This window comes from Pseudophryne corroboree, chromosome 10 (assembly GCF_028390025.1).
Source record: "Pseudophryne corroboree isolate aPseCor3 chromosome 10, aPseCor3.hap2, whole genome shotgun sequence".
Taxonomy (NCBI): Eukaryota; Metazoa; Chordata; class Amphibia; order Anura; family Myobatrachidae; genus Pseudophryne; species Pseudophryne corroboree.
This window is the reverse complement of record NC_086453.1, coordinates 214,492,265-214,515,222: the sequence shown is the minus strand read 5'-3', so window position 1 is coordinate 214,515,222 and position 22,958 is coordinate 214,492,265.

The following is a 22,958-nucleotide window of genomic DNA, read 5'->3' as shown; positions in this document are numbered from 1 at the left end:
TGTATGCGATCGAGTCCAGTGTATCGCATACAGTACCCTCCAACTGTACCTTTTTGGCAGGTACAGTACCTTTTTTTTAGGGTCTGTACCTGCCAAAAAGGTCTTTGTACCGATTTTTGACTCTCCAAATTAACATTGAAAGTAGAGGAAAGGGCCCATGGCCACCCCCTTTTCCTAATTTGTACCGGTTTTCATGTGTAAAATGTTGCAGGGTATGGTACAGTATCGTAATGTGCATAGAGCTTGCATATCCCTATCGACCTTGTGTAATTTAGCTAGGGTATTCAGACACTCCTTCAGCATTGCCCTGTAGCCTGCAAAACCTGTGCTCCATAGCCAAGGGCTTCCACGGGGCAAGAGATAACTGGTGTCAGCCATTTTGTCAACTTGCTATGTGTTCAAGTCCGGTGTACCGTAATGTGCATAGAGCTCGCCTAGCCCTATCATCCCTGTGTATTTTAGCTAGGGGATTGTGACGCTCCTTCAACATTGCCCTGCAGCCTTACAAAACCTATGCCGTCGCTCGCTCCATAGCTGAGGGCTGCCACGAGGCGACTGGAGTAAGGCGGTGGCCATTTTGTCAGTTTGCTATGTGATTGAGTCTGGTGTATCGTAATGTGCATAGAGCTCGCCTAGCCTTATCGCCCCTGTGTATTTCAGTTAGGGGATTGTGAGGCTCCCTCATCATTGCCCTGTAGCCTCCAAAACCTATGCCGTCGCTCATTCCATAGCTGTGGGCTGCCACGAGGTGACTGGAGTCAGGCGGCAGCCATTTTCTCAACTTTCTATGTGATTGAGTCTGGTGTTTCGTAATGTGCATACAGTAGAGCTTGGTTATCCCTATTGCCCCTGTGTATTTTAGCTAGGGTATTGTGACGCTCCTTCAGCATTGCCCTGTAACTTGCAAAACCTATGCCGTCGCTCACTCCATAGCTGAGTGCTGCCACGAGGCAAGGAGTCACAGGTGGTAGCCATTTCAATCAAGTCTGCCCTGCTACAGAATTGTATGTGTACCATACGGTGCATAGAACCTTATCCTCGTAGCCGCTGTGTATTTTACAGTAGAAACGCTCCTGCAGCTTTGCCCTGCTTTATGTAAAACTTGTATGCATACTTCTACTGAATGTGAAAGTATAGTACAGTACAATAGATACAAAAATAAAAAAATTAATAAAGTGTCTGGAAAAAACTAACATGCATTCCTACTTTGGGAATCGAACCCGGGACTCTAAGCATGGGAAGCTGTACACTTCACCACTCGGACACGTTGCCGCCGACAGATGAGTAAGCCCATTGGTTTTGATTATGCCGTAATGGCTACGGGATTAGGACACTAACATACAGGGCTATATGCAATTCCGGACGAATTGCGCCTTCTTTTTCGTCCATTTTAAAATTCGACTGTACTCGACAGCCGCAGACCATGAATTCACCATATGCAATACAATACGCATTCGACACTCCCCTTGTCGAATAACGGACCAATCGTCGAGTAGTGGGCGTCCTGGATTCCACTTCCCGCCGTTTTGATCCCTTTAAAGGGCTTGTTTGCTGCGTGCTCAGCAGCCATTTTGTGAACCTGCAGAGAGGTGTGTGGAGGTGCTGCAGAGCTAGCAAATTGGTTGTTTGCTGTAGTTTTCGTTTGGACACCCAGCAGGCTTTAATCCAGGACGGACAGGAGACCTGTTACCCCGGAGGAGAGTCGTTTTTGGAGCGATTTCTACATTTTTAGGTAAGTAACACATGTGGGTCTGGTGTTGCATGTATGTGTTTGTGTAGTGGGGGTTGCCATGAGGTGTACATGGGGTGTTTGGGGTATGTCTTTGGGGTGTTTGGGGTATGTATAAATATGTGTGCAGGTATGTGTATAGCTCCTGCTTGTATTGCTGCATTTTTGGGGGGAGTTTTGTGTTTTGGGGTAGTTTTTCACGTTTTTTTTTCTTCATAAAATGACTTTTTGGGTCATGCTTTTGCATTGGTGTACCTCCAGCATGTGCAGGGATGTTTTTTGTCTTGTTTGGGGTGATTTTAGTGCGTGTCAGTATCCATGTGGTCGACATGTGATGTCGTTTGTTTGCTCCTATTTTAGCACTGGTGTACCTCCAGCATGTGCAGGGATGCTTTTTGGCTTGTTTGGGGTGACTTGGAGCAAGTTTGTGTCAGCCATGCGGTCGACATGGGGTTCACTACGGGTGGCCGGCGGTCGGGCTCCCGGCGACCAGCATCCCGGCGCCGGGAGCCCGACCGCCGGCTTACCGACAGCTTGGCGAGCGCAAATGAGCCCCTTGCGGGCTCGCTGCGCTCGCCACGCTACGGGCACGGTGGCGCGCTACGCGCGCCACACTATTTTATTCTCCCTCTATGGGGGTCGTGGACCCCCACGAGGGAAAATAATTGTCGGTATGCCGGCTGTCGGGCTCCCGGCGCCGGTATACTGAGCGCCGGGAGCCCGACCGCCGGCAAACAGAAGACCACCCGTCGACATGTCATGTCGTTTGTTTGCCAAACATGTTTTTTTGCTCCTATTTTAGCACTGGTGTACCTCCAGCATGTGCAGGGATGCTTTTTGGCTTGTTTGGGGTGACTTGGAGCAAGTTTGTGTCAGCCATGCGGTAGACATGTCATGTCGTTTGTTTGCCAAACATGTTTTTTTGCTCCTATTTTAGCACTGGTGTACCTCCAGCATGTGCAGGGATGCTTTTTGGCTTGTTTGGGGTGACTTGGAGCAAGCTTGTGTCAGCCATGCGGTCGACATGTCATGTCGTTTGTTTGCCAAACATGTTTTTTTGCTCCTATTTTAGCATTGGTGTACCTCCAGCATGTGCAGGGATCCTTTTTGGCTTGTTTGGGGTGACTTGGAGCAAGTTTGTGTCAGCCATGCGGTCGACATGTCATGTCGTTTGTTTGCCAAACATGTTTTTTTGCTCCTATTTTAGCACTGGTGTACCTCCAGCATGTGCAGGGATGCTTTTTGGCTTGTTTGGGGTGACTTGGAGCAAGTTTGTGTCAGCCATGTGGTCGACATGTCATGTCGTTTGTTTGCCAACCATGTTTTTTTTACTCCTATTTTAGCACTGGTGTACCTCCAGCATGTGCAGGGATGCTTTTTGGCTTGTTTGGGATGACTTGGAGCAAGTTTGTGTCAGCCATGCGGTTGACATGTCATGTCGTTTGTTTGCCAAACATGTTTTTTTGCTCCTATTTTAGCACAGGTGTACCTCCAGCATGTGCAGGGATGCTTTTTGGCTTGTTTGGGGTGACTTGGAGCAAGTTTGTGTCAGCCATGCGGTCGACATGTCATGTCGTTTGTTTGCCAAACATGTTTTTTTTGCTCCTATTTTAGCACTGGTGTACCTCCAGCATGTGCAGGGATGCTTTTTGGCTTGTTTGGGGTGACTTGGAGCAAGTATGTGTCAGCCATGCGGTCGACATGTCATGTCGTTTGTTTGCCAAACATGTTTTTTTGCTCCTATTTTAGCACTGGTGTACCTCCAGCATGTGCAGGGATGCTTTTTGGCTTGTTTGGGGTGACTTGGAGCAAGTTTGTGTCAACCATGCGGTCAACATGTCATGTCGTTTGTTTGCCAAACATGTTTTTTTGCTCCTATTTTAGCACTGGTGTACCTCCAGCATGTGCAGGGATGCTTTTTGGCTTGTTTGGGGTGACTTGGAGCAGGTCTGTGTTAGCCATGCGGTCGACATGTCATGTCGTTTGTTTGCCAAACATGTTTTTTTGCTCCTATTTTAGCACTGGTGTATCTCCAGCATGTACAGGGATGCTTTTTGGCTTGTTTGGGGTGACTGTGTGTCAGCCATTTTGTGTGTGTCAGCCATGTTGTGTGTGTCAGCCATTTTGTGTTAGCACTGGTTGACCTCCAGTATGTGCAAGGATGCTTGTATGGGGGTTTTGGCTTATTTGGCTGGTTTTTTTTTTATGTGTGTTTGGTCCTGCTTGAGAACTGGGGTCCCAGCAGCATGACGTGTGGTTGCATGTAATTTTGTAATGTGTGTTAAATTTGTAAAAATATATATTTTTTCTTTTTACAACAGAGATGTCCAGGGACAAGCGGGCCCGATCCCCCCCTTCCCCCCACCCCTCAGAAGAACTTTCCCTGCATAGCAACGAGGAGTGGGAGCTGACCCAGGAGGAGGATACGACCGACCAGGCATGCAGTGACCAGCCGCGGTCGTCAAGGGACCAAATGGAGAAGTCAAAGAAAAAGAAAAAGTCTAGAAAGGTAAATACTGACAACACCTGCAGATGCAATAGCATCCAACTTGACACACCCTAGTTTGCACAATGCCATGCACACCTACAGGTATCTTTGCGCACTGCCCAGGATACTGACACTCACAGGTACATACCGATCTTAGTAAATGCATGTTTTTGTTTTTTTAATCCCTAAAGGCAAGAAGCCAGCCAGAGGAACAGTCGGAGGAGGAAGCCTCTGGTGAAGATGCAGGACCGAAGAAGCTGCATGTACCCAGATACACTGAGGCGGAAAACTGTGCCCTAGTGGATGGCGTCGACAGGTCCTACGACGGTCAGTATGGACCAAGGGCACAGACCACAGCAGCTAAGACCAAGCGAAACATCGGGGATGCCATCGCGAGACAAGTCACTGCAGTATCTGGAAACCGCCGGAGCACCAGAAACTGCATGAAGCGGTACAGTGATTGCCGCAGACAGACCAAGAAGAAGATGGGGATTCAGCGCCGACATGAGACAGCTACGGGAGGTGGTCCGGCTCTCAATCTGAAGTGGCTACCCTGGGAGAACATTATTAAAAGGCGCATGAACCCTGCCATGGTCGAAGGAGTTTGCGGAGGTGTGGACTCTAGCCGTCCTGCTGGCTTTCCCGAGGAGGAAGAACCGCCCAGAAGATGGAAGACGGCGGGAGACAAGCAGTCCAAAAGGAGGCCTGATGGTAAGAATACAGTCAGATGAGCTGTACTACTTCTTTTTTTTTTTTGTATTTGCTAATGTGTTTTTTTTCCCCACAGACACGCCTGCCCAGAGGACATCACCTGCGCGCATGACATCGCCAGCGCGCGGACCATCACCTGCGCAGCAAGCATCGGGAGCGCGCAGATCATCACCTGCGCGCCACACATCGTCATCGCGCAGAAAGTCACCTGCGCGCCAGACGTCGTCATCGCGCAGAACGTCACCTGTGCGACAGACACTGTCGGCGACCACACCACCAGATGGGCGCCAAACTACATCTCCTGCGCGCAGGCCATCACCAGATCGTCATCTCTCCAGGAGCTCTGGGACTGTGACCGAAGAGCCTCAACAAGACACTACCCTTGTGGACCCATCACCCGAACTGTTTGAGACTACAGGGTTAACGGATGAGACTTTTCTTGGGTTTGAAGACAGCCGTGCAGAAGTATCCAGCCGGACCCTTGAAAAGTCTCCAGAATTGAGGACAAGCGAAGCTCCTGGAGCAGCGGCACCTCAGGATGGAGAAGGTTTGTATTTACTTTTTTTTGGGGGGGGGGATGGGAGGGGTGGTGGGGGGTTGCACCAGTTTTGTATTGTTTATTAACTTTAAAAAAAAATTCTATTGCAAACAGAGGTGCCAGCAGAGGACTTGCATCGGGGATTGGTCCCTTCTACAGGCCGGATCTCCTACAGGATTCGTCAGAGGATGACGAGGTGGAAGTGCAGCAGCCTGCTGTTTCTACGTCCCTGTGTAAATAAATATCGAAATGTGAGCCTTCAAACAAATGTATGAATGTGTATAATAATTTCTAATTTTCTTTTCAGCTGCACAAATGCAATTGGTGGCAGACGTACAGGAAGGGCAGGATCCCTCAAATGTTCAGAGGGTACACACCCTGGCATCCCAGATTACTTCCCGACAGGATACTTACACGAATGTCGTTGGAACCAGACTGGACGTCATTGAGAGGACAATGGAGAAGATGGCAAACGGTCTGGTTGAAATGCAAAAGGCTCATGCCGACAGCACGGCCGAAATTCAAAAGACCAGACGAGAAGATCACAGGGAGACTATGGACATCCTTCACATTCTGGCCACATCCATGAACCGGCTGGTGGAGAACACATCATGCCTGGCACACAGCGTTGACAACATGTCGGAGAGCCAACGACATTCGGCATCCAGCCAACAGATCATCGCAACCACACTGCAGATGATGTACGATAAGCTCCCAGAGCCAGCTCATCAACACGCTGGTGATCCACCACTTCCGCCATCACAAGCCACATGGACGCCTCCTTCCCTTCCTCTACCACCATCCTGGTATAGACGGTCACAGCTGTACCAAGGATATACAGGGATGTACCCCACCCACCAGATGCCTCCACCACCAACACCGGCCGCAACATCTACACCCGCACGGGCACCGAGACCAAGTCAACACACTCCCCAGCCGACCCAGGGCATCGACGCCCCATCAGGAGGAAGAAGAGGATCCGGACGGACAACCACCATAAGCCCGGTCGTATTGTTTTATTTACTGTTATGTTTTTCATGTATCCCTTTCTCCCCCTCCCATTAGTTTTTTTTTTCTATTGTTTTATATGTGTTGGACTCCCCCACCCATGACCGGGTACTACCAAGGAGCTTTATGTCTAGGCATACATGCGCGGGCATGTATGCGGGCGCGTGTGGTAACGGATGAAAGCTCCTCGTGGCTACATGTATGATGGGCCAAAGAGCTATTCTGATACCACTTTTATTTTTTTACCAAAAAAATCATTTTTGTATTGGTGTACAATAGGCTTTCACTGTTGTGCGAATTTACTATTCACTAGTGTTTATTTTTGGCTTATTCATAGGATGGGGTGGAAAATTGAAGTGGACGGCCTAGTTCGTGTTGTGCGTACCAAGGTGAGTAAAGCCATGTTTCAATGTATATATTCAAGAAACTTTGGACCGCCTGCCCTTGTGGAACCACACAGCCCAGCAATGGGTCATGCTGGGCTGTGTGGTTCCACAAGTGCAGGCGTGTCAAAGTGCTGACCACTGACACCACTATTCCACTTTGGACCGCCTGCCCTTGTGGAACCACACAGCCCAGCAATGGGTCATGCTGGGCTGTGTGGTTCCACAAGTGCAGGCGTGTCAAAGTGCTGACCACCGACACCACTATTCCACTTTGGACCGCCTGCCCTTGTGGAACCACACAGCCCAGCAATGGGTCATGCTGGGCTGTGTGGTTCCACAAGTGCAGGCGTGTCAAAGTGCTGACCACTGACACCACTATTCCACTTTGGACCGCCTGCCCTAGTGGAACCACACAGCCCAGCAATGGATCATGCTGGGCTGTATGGTTCCACAAGTGCAGGCGTGTCAAAGTGCTGACCACTGACACCACTATTCCACTTTGGACCGCCTGCCCTTGTGGAACCACACAGCCCAGCAATGGGTCATGCTGGGCTGTGTGGTTCCACAAATGTTCTTGGGAAAGGAATGAACATGACATCATTAGTGTCTTTACTTAATATGTTTTTACCCCACAGATATCTACACAAGAAAAGAATGTAAAGAAGAACAAACTACTTTTTTGTTTTATTACATTTCATTTTTTATTTCAAAAATAAAATACAATTTTATATATTTCTTCAATAAATTTTTAAAATGAGAAGTTTTGTGTGGTTTTTATTTAAATTATTAGTAAATACAATGTAAAATACGAGATGCAGTGGTATTGTGTTAGGTCGCCCATGGTACAGCAGGGGAACTGTCATGTCCCTTTTCATCCATGAGGATTCAAGCCACTTGGGAAGGATACTCCGCAAGACCTGTGGAAGAGAATAATATGAGGTTCCAGCTATTGGTAGTGTCACCCTTCTACGGAAAAGGAAAAGGTACAAGCAACACGACACAAGCAGGTTACAGCGGCCCCAAATGAAACCCTCCGGCACTTGCGTAACTACACATCCAAACATTCCCTGACGCAGCGTAAGCATTGCTGTCAGGGCATGATTGGATGTGCAGTTTTGAAAATGCTGGAGGGCTACACTTGGGATACGCCGGGGTGACTTGGACAAGAAGGAGTTTTGGGCAATACATCTCACCTGAGCGGGGTTGTCTGCTACATGGCGGAGGTTCAGGTCCACATCACAAGTAGGTCGCCCATGGAACATCAGGGGAAATGTCGTGTCTATTCACATCCACGCCACTTGGGAAGGATACTCCGCAAGACCTGTGGAAGAGAATAGTATGAGGTTCCAGCTATTGGTAGTGTCACCCTTTTATGGAAAAGGAAAAGGTACAAGCAACACGACACAAGCAGGTTACAGCGGCCCCAAATGCAACCCTTCGGCACTTGCGTAACTACACATCCAAACATTCCCTGACGCAGCGTAAGCATTGCTGTCAGGGCATGATTGGATGTGCAGTTTTGAAAATGCCGGAGGGCTACACTTGGGACACGCCAGGGTGACTTTGGACAAGAAGGAGTTTTGGGCAATACATCTCACCTGAGCGGGGTTGTCTGCTACATGGCGGAGGTTCAGGTCCACATCACAAGTAGGTCGCCCATGGAACATCAGGGGAAATGTCGTGTCTCTTCACATCCATGCCACTTGGGAAGGATACTCCGCAAGACCTGTGGAAGAGAATAGTATGAGGTTCCAGCTATTGGTAATAGTGTCCCCCAGGTATGGAAAAGACAAGGTACAAGCAACACTTTTTGACACAAGCAGGTTACAGCGGCCATTGTCCCAAATGCAGCACTCCGGCACTTGCGTAACTACACATCCAAACATTCCCTGACGCAGCGTAAGCATTGCTGTCAGGGCATGATTGGATGTGCAGTTTTGCAAATGCTGGAGGGCTGCACTTTGGACACGCCGGGGTGACTTTGGACAAGAGGGAGTTTTGGGCAATACATCTCACCTGAGCGGGGTTGTCTGCTACATGGCGGAGGTTCAGGTCCACATCACAAGTAGGTCGCCCATGGAACATCAGGGGAAATGTTGTGTCTCTTCACATCCACGCCACTTGGGAAGGATACTCCGCAAGACCTGTGGAAGAGAATAGTATGAGGTTCCAGCTATTGGTAGTGTCACCCTACTATGGAAAAGGAAAAGGTACAAGCAACACGACACAAGCAGGTTACAGCGGCCCCAAATGCAACCCTCCGGCACTTGCGTAACTACACATCCAAACATTCCCTGACGCAGCATAAGCATTGCTGTCAGGGCATGATTGGATGTGCAGTTTTGCAAATGCCGGAGGGCTACACTTGGGACACGCCGGGGTGACTTTGGACAAGAGGGAGTTTTGGGCAATACATCTCACCTGAGCGGGGTTGTCTGCTACATGGCGGAGGTTCAGGTCCACATCACAAGTAGGTCGCCCATGGAACATCAGGGGAAATGTGGTGTCTCTTCACATCCACGCCACTTGGGAAGGATACTCCGCAAGACCTGTGGAAGAGAATAGTATGAGGTTCCAGCTATTGGTAATAGTGTCCCCCAGGTATGGAAAAGACAAGGTACAAGCAACACTTTTTGACACAAGCAGGTTACAGCGGCCTTTGTCCCAAATGCAGCACTCCGGCACTTGCGTAACTACACATCCAAACATTCCCTGACGCAGCATAAGCATTGCTGTCAGGGCATGATTGGATGTGCAGTTTTGCAAATGCTGGAGGGCTGCACTTGGGACACGCCGAAGTGACTTTGGACAAGAGGGAGTTTTGGGCAATACATCTCACCTGAGCGGGGTTGTCTGCTACATGGCGGAGGTTCAGATCCACATCACAAGTAGGTCGCCCATGGAACATCAGGGGAAATGTCGTGTCTCTTCACATCCACGCCACTTGGGAAGGATACTCCGCAAGACCTGTGGAAGAGAATAGTATGAGGTTCCAGCTATTGGTAGTGTCACCCTTCTATGGAAAAGGAAAAGGTACAAGCAACACGACACAAGCAGGTTACAGCGGCCCCAAATGCAACCCTCCGGCACTTGCGTAACTACACATCCAAACATTCCCTGACGCAGCATAAGCATTGCTGTCAGGGCATGATTGGATGTGCAGTTTTGCAAATGCCGGAGGGCTACACTTGGGACACGCCGGGGTGACTTTGGACAAGAAGGAGTTTTAGGCAATACATCTCACCTGAGCGGGGTTGTCTGCTACATGGCGGAGGTTCAGGTCCACATTACAAGTAGGTCGCCCATGGAACATCAGGGAAAATGTTGTGTCTCTTCACATCCACGCCACTTGGGAAGGATACTCCGCAAGACCTGTGGAAGAGAATAGTATGAGGTTCCAGCTATTGGTAATAGTGTCCCCCAGGTTTGGAAAAGACAAGGTACAAGCAACACTTTTTGACACAAGCAGGTTACAGCGGCCTTTGTCCCAAATGCAGCACTCCGGCACTTGCGTAACTAAACATCCAAACATTCCCTGACACAGCGTAAGCATTGCTGTCAGGGCATGATTGGATGTGCAGTTTTGCAAATGCCGGAGGGCTACACTTGGGACACGCCGGTGTGACTTTGGACAAGAGGGAGTTTTGGGCAATACATCTCACCTGAGCGGGGTTGTCTGCTACATGGCGGAGGTTCAGGTCCACATCACAAGTAGGTCGCCCATGGAACATCAGGGGAAATGTCGTGTCTCTTCACATCCACGCCACTTGGGAAGGATACTCCGCAAGACCTGTGGAAGAGAATAGTTTGAGGTTCCAGCTATTAGTAGTGTCACCCTTCTATGAAAAAGGAAAAGGTACAAGCAACACGACACAAGCAGGTTACAGCGGCCCCAAATGCAACCCTCCGGCACTTGCGTAACTACACATCCAAACATTCCCTGACGCAGCATAAGCATTGCTGTCAGGGCATGATTGGATGTGAAGTTTTGCAAATGCCGGAGGGCTACACTTGGGACATGCCGGGGTGACTTTGGACAAGAGGGAGTTTCGGGCAATACATCTCACCTGAGCGGGGTTGTCTGCTACATGGCGGAGGTTCAGGCCCACATCACAAGTAGGTCGCCCATGGAACATCAGGGGAAATGTCGTGTCTCTTCACATCCACGCCACTTGGGAAGGATACTCCGTAAGACCTGTGGAAGAGAATAGTATGAGGTTCCAGCTATTGGTAGTGTCACCCTTCTATGGAAAAGGAAAAGGTACAAGCAACACGACACAAGCAGGTTACAGCGGCCCCAACTGCAACCCTCCGGCACTTGCGTAACTACACATCCAAACATTCCATGACGCAGCGTAAGCATTGCTGTCAGGGCATAATTGGATGTGCAGTTTTGCAAATGCCGGAGGGCTACACTTGGGACACGCCGGGGTGACTTTGGACAAGAGGGAGTTTTGGGCAATACATCTCACCTGAGCGGGGTTGTCTGCTACATGGAGGAGGTTCAGGTCCACATCACAAGTAGGTCGCCCATGGAACATTTGGATAACTGGTCCAATATTTGCGGCAACCCAACAACAGGAGAAAACAGGGGGTAACAGGTCGTCAATAGGATGAAACTTGGATAACAGGCCTGGGAAGGTGCGTCAACAGGACGTAAAACTCTGAAATACATAAATAAAGATGTTTTTTTAGAATATTACAATCTCAGTTTACACGATAATACAAATGTTACAAGTATACTCACAGGCAACGGAAAAAAAGCCTTGGATCAATGTCCGTCGGGAATCATCTCCTTCGTCCATACCCACCGGTAGAGCAGAAGAACGGTTCCCACGTCGGAAAGCACTGCGACGAAGAGTCACCGGCAAACGGTTTGCGACACATATGTTGTGTAAAATACAACATGCATTTACCATGCCGCAAACCTTTGCCGGTGAATACAAAAGAGCACCACCGGAAGTGTCTAAACATCTAAACCGGCTTTAAAGTACACCGAAGGCACGCTCAATTATTTGCCTCGATGCTTTGTGTGTCTCTTGGTAACGTTTTTCTGCTCTACCAACAGGATTAGACAATGGGGTCAAGAGCCACGATTTGTTGGGATAACCCGCATCGCCTATGGAAAAGAAAAAAATGGTGGGTAATATAAAAATAAATAAATACATTTTAAAAAAATTACAAAAATAACAAAAAAATAAAAACAATTAAAATAAATACCTAACAGTCAGCCACCCGGCATGTTTCCTGTTTCGAACTTCTCAAACAGTGATGACTGACTTAGGATGAAGGAGTCGTGAGACGATCCAGGAAATCCCACAAAAATATTCAAAAATTTCATGTTGACATCACAGACCGCCTGTACATTCATGGAATGGAAATGTTTTTGGTTCCGAAAACATTCTTCCAAATTCCGTGGCGGTCTGATCTGCACGTGGGTACAGTCAATCGCGCCCAGAACATTGGGGAAATTGTATTTGGTAAAAAATCCTAATTTGATCTCACGACATCCGCTGTCCGTCTCTGGAAATGTGATGAACTGGATCGTCAATTTGCGTAAAGCCCTAATGACCTGGGTTATACAGCGCGACAGTGTCGACTGTGAAAAACGGCATGTTTGAGACAGTGTAGGCTGAAATGTGCCTGACGCCAAAAAATTTAACGTAGCCAGCAGTTTCTGGAAACCGCTGACTGCGCGATTGGTCCGTGCCCGAGGTTCCAGGTCGGCCTCCAACAGAGCGTACAGTGAATATATGTCGCGAGTCGATAAGTGATAATTTTGAATCACCTCGAACTCGCTGAGATCCTCCAGTTCACGCCTAGTGCGATACTGGCGTGGAAGTGGAAATAAAACACGCAATACTGACTCACCCAATGCAGACATTTGCTGACTTTGATCCTGATGTTCATTAGCCCTTTCTTCCTCCATGCTTGCAGCCAGCATGAACATCACAATCTGGTCAGAAAAAGGCACCATTATTGTAGTCAGTACAAAAATAGGATATAAATGAGTTAAAACGCAGGGATTGTCCTAAAAAAAACGATTCCACAAGAGAGCTGACTGTAATGGCTCCTTCTCCCTGAAGTCTCAACCGGGAGTGAGGAGATAGGAGGGGCTTTGCAGAAGTGTATCCTGGGTAAAACTGTGGAATCATGGGTACATTTCCCTCAGCAGAGTGAAGAAAAAAATATTCTTTTAAAAAATCAATTAAATAACACTTGTGAGTCAAAGAAAGACAAACCAAGTAGATAATCCCTTCAAATATAAATAGATATGCTATTAGCAATCCAAAAAGCAAAAAAAACAATTTAAAAAAAAAATTTATTAGATCCCGCCAGCAAAGTGAGGCGGACTGAAAATGACGAATTTGCTGTCGAAAAGCACTGTTGTCGAATCGTCATTCTTCAATTGAATATACTTTTGTCGAAAAGCCGCATTTTGACCATTGCAGACATGTCGAATTTTGAAAATGTCGATTTGCAAAAAGTCGAGTCTAAAACGGAAGATATTTTGTCGAAAAGTACTGTATTGCATTGACGAATCCAACTCGACATTTTTTTTTTGTCGAAAATGTCCCGTTTTTCGACTTTCGCGTCAATTCGACCGCAATTGCATATACCCCACAATATCCCTAACATCAATAGACCATAATGTACCTGTAACACATTTGTTTCGTCTGTGTACACTACTGGTTTTATTTGTTGATTTGTTTGCGGGACTTGGACACTCACATATTCCTAATGTCAATGGACTATATTGTGGCTTTATCACGTTCGTTTGCATCTGTATATACTGTACTACTGTATTTACATCGGTACACTGTAATATACTGTAGCATATTGTAGCGTAATGAGACGCACCAGTAAAGTAGTTCTTTCTAAGTTTTTCAGTATTGTATTTTAATGGAGACCACACGCATGCGCAATGGGGATTTTAAAAAGCGACATCTGGTGGATGATCGCAGGTATTACACTTAAAGGTAATGCCAAACGCTCTGTGCGCCTCCCTACGACTAGGCACACCTCCCTGAGACTAGGCGCGCCTCCTTATGCCTAGGCCCCCTGCATATGCCCGATCGTGACTAACGCCACAGCCAGTCAAGATAAGGGAGGCTGCATCTGTATGTGCAAGGTTGGATTCAGAACAATATGAAGGGTGGGTGCCATAAGGGGGGGGGGTGCACTCCTGGAAAAATTGGGTATGGCAGCCTCACAACAAGGGTGTGGCCTCGCTACAAGGGTATAGCCTCACAACAAGGAATGTGGCCTCAAAGGGAATGTCATATCTGCATGATGGAGAAAAGGGTGATGCCTTGGAGAGGCAAAAGGTGGCAGGATGAGAGAGGATGATGGGGGGTAGTGATGAAGGGTGGAGGCCTGATGCACAATGGGGGATATAGAAGAGCAAAGAGATCAAAACACAAAAGTTCCAAAGTTCTTTAGGGGCTCTACACTTTATGGTCCAGTGAAAACTAGGGATGAGAGAGCCGTGGGGGGTTACCTGTACAATCACCTGTGTGTGGAGAAGTTTTTGAATGGCATCCTGCAAGGTAACTCTTGCTACAGGTGAAGCTGGTAAGCCTGACCTGAAGAATCTGTGAGAAGGGAGTGCTTGAAATTCCAACTGGTAGCTCTGGGATATGAGATCCCTCACCCAAGGGTCCCGGCAGGACTACTGCAGTCGAGCACCCACATGAAAGCCCCCTGCAGCTGGGGCTAACCATCACGCGGAGGGCTTTGTGGAGGAAGAACCTGAAGGCTGGTCCAGTGAACCAGCAGCCGATGATCTGCGAGTTTTACCTCTATTTTGTCTGGCTGCATTTGAGGCACCTCTGGCCCTGCCTCTAAACCTGGCCACACGAAAGGTCTATAGAGAGGGACTGGGATAAGGATGTCTAGCGGAGGTTCAGCAGATGGCAGATAGGTGGACTTACCAGCCATTGCAAGAGAAATCCACTTCAATTCCTCCCCAAACAGGGCATCCCCTGTGAAGGGAAGGTTCTCCACGCCTTTTTTGGAATCAGCATCCGCTGTCCACTGTCGCAGCCACAGAGCTCTGCGAGCTGAGACTGCCATAGCCGAGGAACGGCATTAATGAGGCCTATCTCCTTGATTGCCTCACTCATGAAATTATCAGCATCCTGGATATGCTGCAGTAGAGTCAGTATCTCATCCTGAGGCAATGTGTCAAACCCCTCAATTACATTAACAGACCATTTAACCATGGCCTGTGTGATCCAACTGCAAGCAATGGTGGTCCTTTGTGCGACTCCTACTGTAATGTAAATGGATTTGAGAGTAGACTCAATTTTACGGTCAGCAGGGTCTTTTAGAGAGATAGCACCAGTAACAGGCAGCACAATCTTACATGACAGCACGGACACTGAGGTATCCACATCGGAGGGTTCTCCCATACCTTCCTATCCTCAGGGGGAAAAAGTAAGGAATTCAGGAACCGCTTAGGGGTTTCAAATTTCTTGTCAGGATTAACCCATGCCTCTTTTAAAAGTGAGTTTAATTCCTTGGAGACAGGAAAAGTGGCAGTAGATTTTGGTTTTACATTAAAAAACAACTCTTCATCAGGTTCTGTCTCTTTATCCGGTATATTGAGGACTTCCCTAATAGAATATATTAGGGCTTCCACACCCTGAGACAGAGTATTGTCACCTGTGTCTACATTCACTTCACCTTCTTCCAAATCTGGCATTTCAGTGTCAGAGTCAGATTGGAGTACATGTGGGAGTGTGCATTTATGTGAGACCTGCAGGGGGTACTGAGGAGCCGGTCTGCGGTCAGCAGCATTGATTAGAAAATCATCCACAGATTTCTTTAGCATTTGTCTTTCCTGTCTGGCAATAGGCAATTCAGAACTAATATTAAATATCATTCCTTTAAATAACTCTAACCACTCTGGATCCTGTGTACTGCTTCCATGAGAAGGGATAGAGCACTGATTACATAGTAGAGATCCCCCTGGAGAAGGGGAAAACTTTTATGTTGCAGGATGGACACACAGTCTTTTTGCCAGACATGCTGATGCAGCACAACACACACACAGTAATAGTGAAATAACACAGTAATAGTGAAATAACACAGGTGAACACAGAACCCCAAACAACCTGAATGGAGTGATATAGAGAGGAATGAGACCAGCACAACAGCTAAAGCAGCGCTTTGTCGGGCATAAACCAGAACCTTAGATAAGGCAACTAGTTTCTGACAATATATATGCTCCCCCTTTCTCTATAAATCCCCCTAGTATCCAGTACAAGGTGACTTTAGAAGATCTCTGGAGGAGCAGCGCTTCCCTGCATGCAGCCTGGAGTCTATAGCAGCAGGAAATGGCACCTCTGTGCCACTGGTCCCGCTCTCTGGGTAGCCCCGCCCCCGTAATGGCGCGTGGTTCCCTGTGCATAATTATACTGGCATTTGTCACCCAAAAGTAGAAAATGGGGGTTAAAACCCCTTTCTGTACCAGCGCCATTGTGGGTGTCTGCAGCAGGCACCGCAGCCCGCAGCCAAGTGCCCACCACGCCCTTATGCCACCACTATAACCGGGATCCCACTAACCGGGGCCCCAGTGTCTGTACTCAGCACACCAGCATCTTCAGCATCTGATAGGGGTGGCGGCATGCTGTCGGCGTGCGCGCACACCCTGGGGGCATGCAAAACAGCACCTTAGGAGCATTGTCCTGTCAGCAGGGATACAGACCATTAACCCTGTAAGAGGTTGGTTTGGTCGCCCCCCTAAAAGAGGATGAGCGGGTTCAGTTCTCAGAGAACCAAACCCTACCGAACTTTGCCTTCCGAGCCCAGATCCGAGTCCGGCTCGGGTTTTCCCACCTGACTCGGAAACCCAAACGCCGCAAAACGTCATCATCCCACTTTCAGATTCTCGCGGGATTTGGATTCCATATAAGGAGCCGCCATTTTCACTCCAGTCTCGGAGAATGTATAGAGAGGACGTGTCCTCAGTGTCCAGTGTCTGTGAGTGTGGGGGCGGGAAAGTGGGGTGGCAAGTGTTGTCCAGTCCAGTGTAGTCACTCAGTGGATTGTGCTGCATCAGTCCAGGCAGTCACAGTGTTGGTGTTCTCTGCTGCCATATATCCAGTGTAGCAGTATAAGTGGTGCTGTGTTGTGCAGACCAGTCCAGTGTAGTCAGTGTATTGTGCTGCATCAGTCCAGCCATTCACAGTGTTGGTGTTCTCTGCTGCCATATATCCAGTGTTGCTGTATAAGTGGTGCTGTGTTGTGCAGACCAGTCCAGTGTGGTCAGTGTATTGTGCTGCATCAGTCCAACCATTCACAGTGTTGGTGTTCTCTGCTGCCATATATCCAGTGTAGCTGTATAAAGTGGTGCTGTGTTGTGCAAACCAGTGGTAGTGTCCTGTGTCATCAGTAATTAAAGTGAAGATATACGCTGCTGGTATATGTCCACTGCTGCAGTATAATAATTATAACAACAACAACCTGTTGTGCTGCATTAGACCAGTGGTAGTGTCCTGTGTCATCAGTAATTCCAGTGACGATATACGCTGCTGCTATATGTCCACTGCTGCAGTATAATAATTATAACAACAACAACCTGTTGTGCTGCATCAGACCAGTGGTAGCACATTGCACATTGTGATGCCTGGGCAAAATACCAAAAAAGCCACCTCTTCGGTGTGGAATTATTTCCCCACAAATCCAACAACAGGTGTCAAGCCATGTGTTGCCTCTGTCAATCTGTAATAAGTAGGGGTAAGGGCTTTAACCACCTTGGAACATCCTCCCTTATACGTCACCTGCGGCGCATTCATCAGAAGTCAGTGTCAAGTTGTAAAACTTTGGGTAAGAGCGTAAGCAGTCCACTGACACCTAAATCCCTTCTTCCTCTTGCACCCAAGCTCCTGCAAGCCACACCACCAACTCCCTCAACGTCAACTTCCTCCTCAGTCAGGAACGTCAGTAGTCCTGCAGGCCATGTCACTGGCAAGACTGAGGAGTCCTCTCCTAACCTGCTGCTGTTGTTGCTGCTGGGAGTCGATCGTCATCCCAGAGGGGAAGTCGGAAGACCACTTGTACTACTTCAACTAAGCAATTGACTGTCCAACAGTCCTTTGTGAGGAAGATGAAATATGACAGCAGTCATCCTTTTGCAAAGCGGATAACTGAGGCCATGACAGCTATGTTGGTGTTAGACGTGCGTCCAGTATCTGCCATTAGTTCAGTGGGACTTAAAGAATTGTTTGAGGTACTGTGTCCACGGTATCAAATCCCATCTAGGTTCCACTTCACTAGGCAGGCGATACAGAGAATGTACAGAGACGTCAGAAAAAGTGTCCTAAAAAATGCAGTTGTACCCACTGTCTACTTAACCACAGACATGTGGACAAGTGGAATAGGGCAGACTAAGGACTATGGGGGTCATTCCGAGCTGATCGCTCACTAGCAACTTTTTGCTGGCTTGCGATCAAATAGTCACCGCCTATGGGGGAGCGTATTTTTGCTTTGCAAATGTGCGAACGCGTGTGCTGCCGAGCGGGCCGAAAAATTTTTGTGCAATTTCTAAGTAGCTCTAGACTTACTCAGCCCTTGTGATCATTTCAGCGTGTCTGGTCCGGATTTGAAGTCAGACACCCGCCCTGCAAACGCCTGGACAAGCCTGCGTTTTTCCAACCACTCCCTGAAAACGGTCAGTTGGCCCCCATAAACTCCCTCTTCCTGTCAATAGCCATGCGTTCGGCTGTGTGAATGGATTCTTCATTAAATCCATCGCTCAGCAACGAACCGCTTTGCACTCTTACGACGCACCTGCGCATTGCGGTGCATACGCATGCGCAGTTTAGCTGCAGTTGAGATGATCGCTGCACTGCAAAAAGTTGCTAGCGAGCGATCAACTCGGAATGACCCCCTATATGACTGTGACAGCCCACCGGGTAGATGTATGACCTCCCACAGGAACAAAAGCAGCGGCACCAGTAGCAGCATCTCGCAAATGCCAACTCTTTCCTAGGCAGGCTACGCTATGTATCACCGCTTTCCGTAAGAGGCACATCACTGACAACCTCTTACGGAAACTGAGGGACATCATTGCACAATGGCTTACCCCAATTAGACTCTCCTGGGGATTTGTGATATCGGACAACGCCACCAATATTGTGCGAGCATTACATCTGCGCAAATTCCAGCACGTCTCATGTTTTCACATACAATTAATTTGGTGGTGCAGAATTTTTTAAAAAGTGACAGGGGTATGCAGGAGATGCTGTCGGTGGCTCGAAAAATTGCGGGCCACTTTCGGCATTCAGCCACTGCGTGCAGAAGACTGGAGCGCCATCAAAAACTCCTGAACCTGCCCTGCCATCACCTGAAGCAAGAGGTAGTAACGAGGTGGAATTCAACACTCTATATGCTTCAGAGGATGGAGGAGCAGCAAAAGGCCATTCAAGCCTATACATCCACCTACGATATAGGCAAAGGAGGGGGAATGCACCTGACTCAAGCACAGTGGAGAATAAATTCCGTCTTGTGCAAGGTTCTCCAACCCTTCAAACTTGCCTCACGTGAAGTCAGTTCAGACACTGCCAGCTTGAGTCAGGTCATTCCGCTCATCAGGCTTTTGCTGAAACAGCTGGAGAAATTGAAGAAGGAGCTAAGATGGAGCGATTCCGCAAAGTATGTGGGACTTGTGGATGGAGCCCATCATTTGCTTTGCCAGGATTCAAGGGTGTTGAAATCAGAGCACTACATTTTGGCCACCGTGCTCGATCCTAGGTTTAAAGCCTACATTACATCTCTCTCCAGCAGACACAAGTCTGCAGAGGTTCAAAGACTAGCTGGTGAGAAAATTGGCAACTCAAGCGGAACGTGACCCGTCAACAGCTCCTCCTTCACTTTCTCCCGCAACTGGGGCTGCGAGGAAAATTATAAGATTTCCTAGCCCACCCACTGGCAGTGATGCAGGGCAGTCAGGAGCGAGTGCTGACATCTGGTCTGGACTGAAGGACCTGACAACGATTACTGACATGTCTACTGTCACTGCATATGATTCTGTCACCATTGAAAGAATGGAGGAGGATTATGAGTGACAGCATCCAAATAGGCATGTTAGACAGTCCGTACGTATACTGGCAGGAAAAAGAGGCAATTTGGATGCCCTTGCACAAACTGGCTCTATTTTACCTAAGTTGCCCCCCTTTCAGTGTGTACTCAGAAAGAGTGTTTTGTGCAGCTGGTAACCTTGTCAGCGATCGGCATAGGAGGTTACTTCCACAAAATGTGGAGACGATGATGTTCATCAAAATTAATTATAAATTACTCCGGGAAGACCTTTACCAGCAATTGCCTCCAGCAAGTACACAGGGACCTGTGATTTGGGGATTCCAGTGGGGAGGATGAGGATGAGGATGAGGTCATCATCTTGCCTCTGTATAGGAGAGATTGATTGCTTCTTTTTTGGTTGGGGGTCCAAACAAACCAGTCATTTCAGCCACAGTCGTGTGGCAGACCCTGTCGCTGAAATGATTGGTTTGCTAAAGTGTGCATGTCCTGTTTATACAACATAAGGGTGGGTGGGAGGGCCAAAGGACAATTCCATCTTGCACCTCTTTTTCTTCTTTGCATCATGTGCTGTTTGGGGCCTGGTTTTTTAAGTGCCATCCTGTCTGCCACTGCAGTGCCACTCCTAGATGGGCCAGGTGTTTGTGCCGCACATTTGTTTCGCTTGGCTTAATCATACAAGGAGAGATTGATTGCTTCTTTTTTGGTGGGGGTCCAAACAAACCAGTAATTTCAGCCACAGTCGTGTGGCAGACCCTGTCGCTGAAATGATTGGTTTGCTAAAGTGTGCATGTCCTGTTTATACAACATAAGGGTGGGTGGGAGGGCCAAAGGACAATTCCATCTTGCACCTCTTTTTCTTCTTTGCATCATGTGCTGTTTGGGGCCTGGTTTTTTAAGTGCCATCCTGTCTGCCACTGCAGTGCCACTCCTAGATGGGCCAGGTGTTTGTGCCGCACATTTGTTTCGCTTGGCTTAATCATACAGCTATCTCATTGCACCTCTTTTACTTCTTTACATGATGTGCTGTTTGGGGCCTATTTTTTAAATCTGCCATCCTGTCTGCCACTGTAGTGCCACTCTTAGATGGGCCAGGTGTTTGTGCCGCACACTTGTGTCGCATAGCTTAGTCATACAGCCACCTCGGTGCAACCTTTTGGCCTAAAAACAATATTGTGAGGTGTGAGGTGTTCAGAATAGACTGGAAATGAGTGGAAATGAATGTTATTAAGGTCAATAATACAGTAGAATCAAAATGAACCCCAAATTCTGTGATTTTAGCTGTTTTTATGGGGGGGGGGTTCAAAAAAGATCCAGCTCCAAAACCAAAACCCGAAAGAGTGGTTTTGGCAAAACCAATCCAGATCCAAAACATAAGGATGGAACCAGAACCAAAACCAAAACACGAAAAGTGCCCGCCGCACATCTCTAGATCTAATACAATGATAACATACACAGTAATTTATTCTTTCCAACTAAGTTATGTATATAGCACAAAGGTATAACAGGCAGGAAACATTTGAATGGTGATAGCATAGATGGGCTACTCATAAGGACTGTATAAGCAACATCATTATGGACATTGTCAGAGAAGAACACAGGCTGGGGATGTCATAAAGCTGCTCATCTGAGTACTTGTTTCTGTACTAGGGAGAAGAAGCAGTGCTTATGGCATTTCCAGTGGGTACCCAGATCTAGACGGCTCCTCTAAGTACCAGCAGCAGCATGGTGTGACTGATAGGAAAAAGTCTAATGCCTAGATTCAGCAGGATGAGATTAAATGATATAGTCAGCCAGTAAGTCTATGATTCTATATTATCATGCATCCTGTTATGCCGATTCCTTCCCTTTTTCATAGTTTCTGAATTGGCAGCTATACTGCATTGTGGACAAAAGCCGCAGCTGCTATTGCTTAGCGTTCACCGCTGAATCAGGCCCACTGTTTGCGGCAATATGACTATCTATCAGCACTTATGGTGAGAGATGTCTGTAATTGATAAATAAACTGTCTCTATAAAATAAATAAATAAATAAAATCCCCTGGAAGACTGGCACACTATTGTAAAGCTGTTGGGCAGAATAGTAGTGGTATGTGGTAGACCAGGAAAAAGCAATCACACCAGCTGACATGAAGCAACTTTCAGCAGCGAAGCCTCATGGCCCGTAGTTATGTTATGAGGACCTCCCAGCAAGACGAACAATAAAACCACAACATCTACTGTAGGAATATTTATAGCACAATTTTAAAGAATACACCAAAAGAAAAGGAGCAGCCACCAGGCAGTTACTTCCTCAAGGTTTTTTTTTTTTAAAGGGCCATGAAATCTAAAATGTATATTCATCTATTATATGCTTATATGTACGGATCTCCACTAAATGGCTTGTGCTGCGGCTTATTTATATTTCACAGAGGTATGCTAATAAACAACACATTGTCACGTAGGAAACGTCAGCACCATGGTCCCACTTTACTTGGTAGCTTTGGCTAATATTATATAATTAGTTTTATTTTCTTTCTATGAAGAAGTCGGTACTATGAAAATAGGTGCCAGCACTCACATTAACTCACCTCTGGCTTGCTGGAGGTCCAGTGACCAGGTAAGTGTCTCCATGGTCTATACAGCAGCTGGAATGGAGGAATCTGAGTACAAGTTTCACGCATCTGTGTAAAAAAATGATGATTGTAAAAGAGTTTCCACTTTCCAGAACAAAACGTTGCTAATACTGTATACCATTATGTACTATAAGAAAAAAGCAATGTTTGTGGGGCTCCCATTATAGTGTCTGTCTATGACAGCCATTACCCTGTGCAGGTGCATTGTCACCTACAGTAACTACAGCCAGGACAGACCAATCAGAGGAAATGCATGGATAACATAACATGCCCTGAGACAATACCATGCCATCTAGTCAGAGGATGTGCCATGCCATTCTGTCAGAGAACACAGAGGAGCTGAGGGGCAGATTTATTAAGCTCAGTGAAGTGATAAAGGACCAGCCAGTCAGCTCCTAACTTCCATGTCAGGCTGGGTTTGAAAAATGACAGTTAGGAGC